Below are 7212 nucleotides of genomic sequence, written 5' to 3' on the forward strand. Positions count from 1 at the left end.
GACTTCAAAAGTACACAAGATAGTTTAAATATTGTTGTGTGTGATATGGGCTTAACAAATCTAAAATCCTCATAGTCATTGAGTAACTAATCACAAACATTTCTTGTTTAGGTACCAAGTTTGGGGAATGCAGAGGTAATAGGATAATGAATAATAATAAAATACACCTTCTAGCCAGGTCAGGAGGCACAACAGAGAACTGTATCCAACATTCTTATAAAATAGCCTGTGTGGGTACTCACTGTAAAAAAGGAGAGAGTTGGCAATCGTTCTTGACTAGTTATCGGGATGAAAGTCAGGCAAAGCATGGCAGTGCTAGACAACCAGGCTGAGTATCCCAGGATAACATTAATTGGACTAGATTCTCTGGAAAAGAGAAATGATATTTTTGCAGCATCTCACTAGAGAGTGAAATCAAGGTCCAAAAAGAAAGAATGAAAGTCTCGAATACTGATCAACAAGGTTTTCCGTACTTTGTTAATCACACATTAATTGGCATGCTATTACCCTCATGTGTTTGGGACATAATGTTTTGGTATTATATTTTTCTTTTTCATAAAGTGCAACAAAATCCCTGCATATACTAAGTATTCATTTCATTTTGATTAAATAAATTTATGAGCCCTCTTAAATAGTCAGCCAAGGCCAGGCACAGTGGCTCACGCCTGTAATCCCAGCACTTTGGGAGGCCAAGGCAGGCAGATCACCTGAGGTCAGGAGTTCGAGACCAGCCTGGCCAAGATGGAGAAACCCCATCTCTACTAAAAACATACAAAGAATTAGCTGGGTGTGGTGGTGGACGCCTGTAATCCCAGCTATGTAGGAGGCTGAGGCGAGAGAATTGCTTGAACCTGGGAGTTGGAGGTTGCAGTGAGCAGAGATCACACCACTGCACTTTAGTATGGACAACAGAGTGGGACTCCGTCTCAAAAAAAAAAAAAAAGCCTGTTGCAGTGGCTCATGCCTGTAATTCCAGCACTTTGGGAGGCTGAGGTAGGTGGATCACCTGAGGTCAGGAGTTTGAGACCAGCCTGGCCAACATGGAGAAACCCCATCTCTACAAAAATATACAAAATGTTAGCCAGGTGTGGTGGCAAGTGCCTGTAATCCCAGCTACTTGGGAGGCTGAGGAAGGAGAATCGCTTGAACCTGGGAGGCAGAGGTTGCATTGAACCAAGACCACACCACTGCACTCCAGCCTGGGCAACAGAGTAACAGTTTGTCTCAAAAAAAAAAAAAAAATCTGTAAAGTTAAAGTCTAAATGCCTCACTTTTTAAATAAAGAATCTGATAAAATAATTTGACCAAAGCCAAATGATTTAGTGACAGAAGCCAGGACTAAACACTCAAGTTGCGTTACCTGTAAAGTCAAGTCATCCTATTTCCATTATACTAAACTACCTTCACTTTTGTTCATGAACAAAATCACCAAGCCTAATTTCAAATACAAAATTTCTGATTTATTTGTTTAATGCTAAACACTAGGCCATTCAAGCAGTGTAGTTCAAAAAAGATTCAAAATTTCATGTATTTCAAAGTCTTAAATATGCACTTAAAGAATTCCAGCCCAGAGTTTACTAGCAGTTTTATATTTTATATAATTTATCCAGTAAACAATAATTGTTGCTTAGGAGTCACTTGGGTTTATTATGAAAATTCCTGAGACTGTTTTTGATTAAATAAGCACATAAACAATGTTGAAAGTGGTGATGGAGAGGATAAACCCAAATGTGTCTCACATTTTTTATTTAAAGAGAAGTATTACTAAATAGGATCTCTTTTATTCACTTGAAATATTTATATCTAATTTGTTCTTCATTAGAAAACCATCTAAAGATCACCATTATCTCTTTTAATTTCTCACAATACCAGAAGGTCTTCTTCATGCCATTTGGTCAATCACTTTAGTCAAGTAGCCTGGGTAAGAATCACCCCAATATAGGGATGTCTGAATATTCCACATATGTTGCTACCTCTGTTATTTTTGTACACAATATAAAGAATCTATTACTCGTATTCCTATGTTATTTTTCTCAGGTTTGCCAGACATATGAGGGTTAGGAAGGTATTCATACTCTCAAAAGTGTGTGCCTTTTTTGGACTTATGGGTTCTTGCAAAAATATATGTTTTGGCTCAGATATTAGGCTGATGCAGCATTTATGATCAGTAATGTTTTTTCAACCAGCACATGTGCCCAAGGAGATCCTGGGAAAATTTTTGAGTGAGCATTGTACTGAATAAATGTTTTACCACACTCAATATTTGAATTTTATACATTTGATATGTCCGACACATCTAATCCATCATTTCCTCTAAGCAAGGAGAATGCCAATTTTGTTCACACAAGTTTTCAAAACTAACAATTTTTTGATTTACTATGATTCTATTTTCTATAACTTTGGCTGTTAGCTTTCCACTTGGTGCTATTTGAGTTCCAAGAATGGCAGTAGATTAGGTAGGCCTAGGAGAACTAATTAAGAATTAATTAGATAATAAAATTAAGTAAATGCTAAGTTAATTAATTGGAGAATTAAGGAAGGCCTAAAAGAACTAATGTAGAGAATGAAAACTAAAAAGCATTACATTAGTCTATAGCAAGAAGTGGTCAAAATGGAACAAAGGATCAAAAGAAAAATACATACCAAAACCAGGTCAGTCCAGCAAGAGTCAGAAAGCAGAAAAACATAGTGGTCTGAAATCCAGCGAGGGTCAGAAAGCAGAGAAATGGAAGAAATAGGAAGCCAGAAAGAAAGAAGGCCACAGGCAGATACCTGAGGTTAAAACAAAGTATTGGCAAGGGGTAGTGAACACCATCCAAACAATCAGTAATCAAATAGGAAACACACTTGAGAAGATACACTCTAAATTGAGCCACATTCTGTCTCCACCAGGATTAGCTTTAAATGCTTCCATCTGAGGGCAGGAGCTAATCCCACCACAAATAGAGACAGGTGTGCTAACCAGGAATCATGAGCTGATCCTCATAAGATTAAGATCTTCTTTACTACACTAGTGTGGTTAGCATGGAATTTTGCTGATTCATCAAGTACGATATTGAAAATATAGCAGTGAAGAAAGCAGTTAAAACTTCCTACCCTCATGAAGTTTACATTCTATAGAGTTAGACAAATCCCAGGTTAGAGAGTGTAGTTACAAGACACAGCTTTTCAGACTTGAAAGGTAACCTAGTTTCTACCCTTAACTTAGGTCAAGTTCCATAAATGGCCATCTTAGTACTTGCTGTAATTAATTCCTGAATTCACCTCATTTTTTATCTTTTTCACTTTTCCAGGTAAATATTTTTCACATATTCTTTTTCTTCATTACAACTTTCGTTTCTGGAGCCATACTGGTTTTAAGTTCTCACCCATGCATTCTTTTTAATATCTCATGATTTTCATACTCGATTGAATATGATTCAATATTTCTAGACTCTGGAGAAGACACCAAAATGGGAAAGAACAAGTTTGTTCATTCAAGGAGTTTTTATTTCTGCAGGATTCCATACGTGCTCAAGAAACTGTCAGACCAGGATGAATGTATTATGGCCCACGAGGGAGGCATTAAATGCTATGGTGATGAAAAGGCTATGATAACAGGAAAATTTCCAGATCCCTAAAACATGACTAAAATCACTTCAGTTGGTAGGAATCAGGAAATGCTTATAGAGAAAATTCAATTAATTTATAAGAAAATTTAATTAATTAAATTTAATGAATGAGCATTATATTCATCATATAGTGACATGTCTGGTTCCTGATTTTATCCCTAGTATGCACAACAAAGCCTGGGACACAAAAGTAGTTTAAGTACTCTACAAATATTTGTTGAACTGATCTGGAATGATTGATTAAACCCTGAAGAACTTGTAGGACTTCAATTAAGGAAAATTGGAACAAACCCAGCAGATTTTTTTTCTAAAGAAAAGAAACACAAGGCCAGGCACCGTGGCTCCCATCTGTAATCCCAGCACTTTGGGAGGCCGAGACGGGTGGATCACCTGAGGTCAGGAGTTCAAGACCAGCCTGGCCAACATGGTGAAACCCCCATCTCTACTAAAAATAGAAAAATTAGCTGGGCATGACGGCACATGCCTGTAATCCCAGCTACTCGGGAGGCTGAGGCAGGAGAATTGCTTGAACCCAGGAGACGGAGGTTATAGTGAGCCAAGATTGTGCCCCTGCACTCCAGCCTGGGTGACAGAACCAGACTCCGTCTCAAAAAAAAAAAAGAAAAAGAGAAAAGAAACACAAAGCATGACAAAAACAAGAAAAGCGAAAAAGGTGAGCGGAGTGTAGCCTAATTTGGATGCAGTGAAGTGTCCACAGAAAAAGTCATATTTGAAAGTTTAGGCCAGGCATGGTGGCTCATGCCTGTAATCCTAGCACTTTGGGGGGCCAAGGTGGGTAGATCACCTGAGGTCAAGGGTTCGAGACCAGCCTGGCTAGGAAGGAAGGAAGGGAGGGAGAGAGGGAGGGAGGGAGAAAGGAAGGAAGGAAGGAAGGAAGGAAGGAAGGAAGGAAGGAAGGAAGGAAGGAAGGAAGGAAGGAAAGAAGGAAGGAAGGGAGGTTAGTTTAATGCTTGGACTCTATTTCAGACATCTAGCTGAATGATAATGGGCAAAGGGAGAGAAATTTTAGGTTGGAAAGAGTACTTTTATAGGGAGAGAGGGATGCAGTAAAGAAGGAAAGACTGAAGCCAGGTGCGGTGGCTCACGCCTATAATCCCAGCACTTTGGGAGGCCAAGGCGAGTGGATCACGAGGTCAGGATATCGAGACCATCCTGGTTAACATGGTGAAACCCCGTTTCTACAGAAATACAAAAAATTAGCCTGGCGCGGTGGCGAGTAGTCCCAGCTACTCAGGAGGCTGAGGCAGGAGAATGGCGTGAACCCGGGAGGCGGAGCTTGCAGTGAGCCGAGATTGCGCCACTGCACTCCAGCCTGGGCGACAGGGTGAGACTCTGTCTCAAAAAAATAAAAAATAAAAAAGAAGGAAAGACTGAAGATGCAAGTGGCAACGATGAAATCAATTGGGAAGGATATCCTAGGAAAAGTTAGGGCACAAGATCCAAATCAAAGAGATAAGAGGCCCAGGACTGAGAGACACAGGCCTCATATTGACTTTGCTATGAGCTATTTTATCTGGGGCAAATCACTTAATCCTCTGAGTTTGTTGCCTTTTCTGTAAAATGAAGATAGAGCTTACATCATAAGATTATGATGTGTAAACAAAATAACATTTGTTAAACACCTGCATATATAGTATACTACTATAAAATAAGTATATATTTATTGGATTATACAGAGAATATTTATATCCTTATAGAATATATGTAGGTACAGAAATGTATTGATTTCCTAGGGCTGTTATAACAAAGTGCCACAGACTGGGTGGCTTAAAATAACATAAATTTGTTCTTTCAAATTCAGGAGGCTAGAAGTCCAAAATCAAAGTGTCAGTAGTGTTGATTTTTGGAAACTCAGAGAATGGTTTTGTTCCATGTCTCTCCCCTAACTTCTGGTGGTTGCTGGCTATCTTTGGCATTGGTTCCTTGGTTCACGGTAGCATAACTCTCATCTTTGCCTCTATCATCACAGAGCTCCTCCCCACCCGTCCCTGTGTGTCTCTGTCTCTTCTTTTTGCTATAAGGACAGCCGCCATATTGGATTTAGGACCCACCCTACTCCAGTATGACCTCAATCTTAACTGATTACATTTGCAATGACCCTGTTTCAAAATAAGGCCACATTTTGGGTTCCAGATGGACATAAATTTTATGGGGCACAATATTCAACCTCGTACAAGAAATATATTGCTAACTTATCTTTTGTTTTATAATAGCTTCAATAGGCTTTTTTTTTTTTTTTTTTTTTTTTAAGAACTGGGATTGGGGCCTTAAAAGGGAGGATAGCAAAATGTTTGAGGGCTGAGATTACGGAATTTGGATCCCATCTATTCCTCTTCCGGTCATCTAGCCCTTGGAGGCTACACCTCTTTAGCTGTCAGTTTTCTCATCTGGTAAACAGGGAGTCATGATACTTCAGAGTGTTTTGGGGAGGATTATGCGAAGTAACATATGCAACACACTTAACATAGGATTTGGCCCGGGGCACAGCGCTTGCCTCCCTCACAAAGGCTGTCTGTAGGGTAGAAGTCTAGGTTTGTGTTCCTGTAAACAAAGAAGATTCCTTGTTCTCTTATACTTGCAGGCTGAAAGTGCTGTTTGCAGAGCCAGTTACATTGTTCTGACACTTTCCTACCAATATTTCTCCACACCTAGTTATTCAGTACTAAGATGAATGATTTATTGCTATTGTTGACTCACATTCCACAGAAATGCTGGATCACTTTTCATTGTACCTCCATGTCTAACATTTCAGTTGCTCATTGACTGTATAATCACTTTATTACTATACTCCAAAAGTCAACTATTTAAACAACATCTTTTTGTTTGTTTTTTTGAAAGAATAATTTTAAAACATGTAAATAAATCATGTGTAAATTTTCATGAGTTTAATACATAATCACTCTTTCAGGTAGAAAACCAGGTATTTTATCACATCTTTTTTCTTTTAATGAGAAAAATAATGTTCTATGTGGTTAGATGACTTAAATATAACAGTTTGCTCTGTCCTGATCAGTGGAGATATGTATCTTCCACAGCACTGGTGCATATTAGTGATATTCTAGGAATTCATTGTTGATCACCTGGTAATGAAATATAAAAATTTTAGTCAATATTTGCTCTCTGTGGTAGGTCTCTATCTTATCTATAAAGACTCACTACTAAACCTTTGAATAGACTTAAAACTTGGCCTGAAAATATAGTGCCAAAATCTATATTGATCTCTTATTGATTTAACATTCAACTTTGTTAGCATGCTGTTTTCCTGAGTGCTGTACTAAGAAGACTGGGGCGGGAAATGGGGAGGGATTTAAAAATCTGAATAAACTCTTTGCCATTCTTAAGTCACTTGTATATCATGAGTTCAAACTCTATTGTATTCCATTGATTTTATGAAGCGATGTACACCATGGTAAAGTAGGACCCTTTAACACTATGCTTGCAGTCCCCAAACAGGTCAATATATTCTCAAGACTTCAATAAAGTGAATTTAAGAATTTTTGTATGCCATCGCCTATTATAAACTCCATGCCTAACTAGACAGGCAGGGAAATTTACAGATTGACTTATAAAATCAAGACAA

At 38.4% G+C, this 7212-nt stretch overlaps 1 protein-coding gene across 2 annotated transcripts in view; it reads right to left on the bottom strand.

Moving 5' to 3' along the window:
• Positions 1-245: 245 nt before the first annotated feature.
• Positions 246-7212, bottom strand: part of LOC738676 (tripartite motif-containing protein 60) — a 60076-nt gene continuing 53109 nt past the window's right edge. The window contains exon 3 of one of the 2 annotated variants that reach the window (XR_010156739.1): positions 246-366. The gene's annotated coding sequence lies outside the window, so the exon portion shown is untranslated. Of the gene's footprint in view, positions 367-6553; positions 6713-7212 lie in introns of those variants that run through there. The other variant, XR_001717266.1, reaches the window with a different exon arrangement.

Source organism: Pan troglodytes, chromosome 3 (genome assembly GCF_028858775.2).
Source record: "Pan troglodytes isolate AG18354 chromosome 3, NHGRI_mPanTro3-v2.0_pri, whole genome shotgun sequence".
Classification (NCBI taxonomy): domain Eukaryota; kingdom Metazoa; phylum Chordata; class Mammalia; order Primates; family Hominidae; genus Pan; species Pan troglodytes.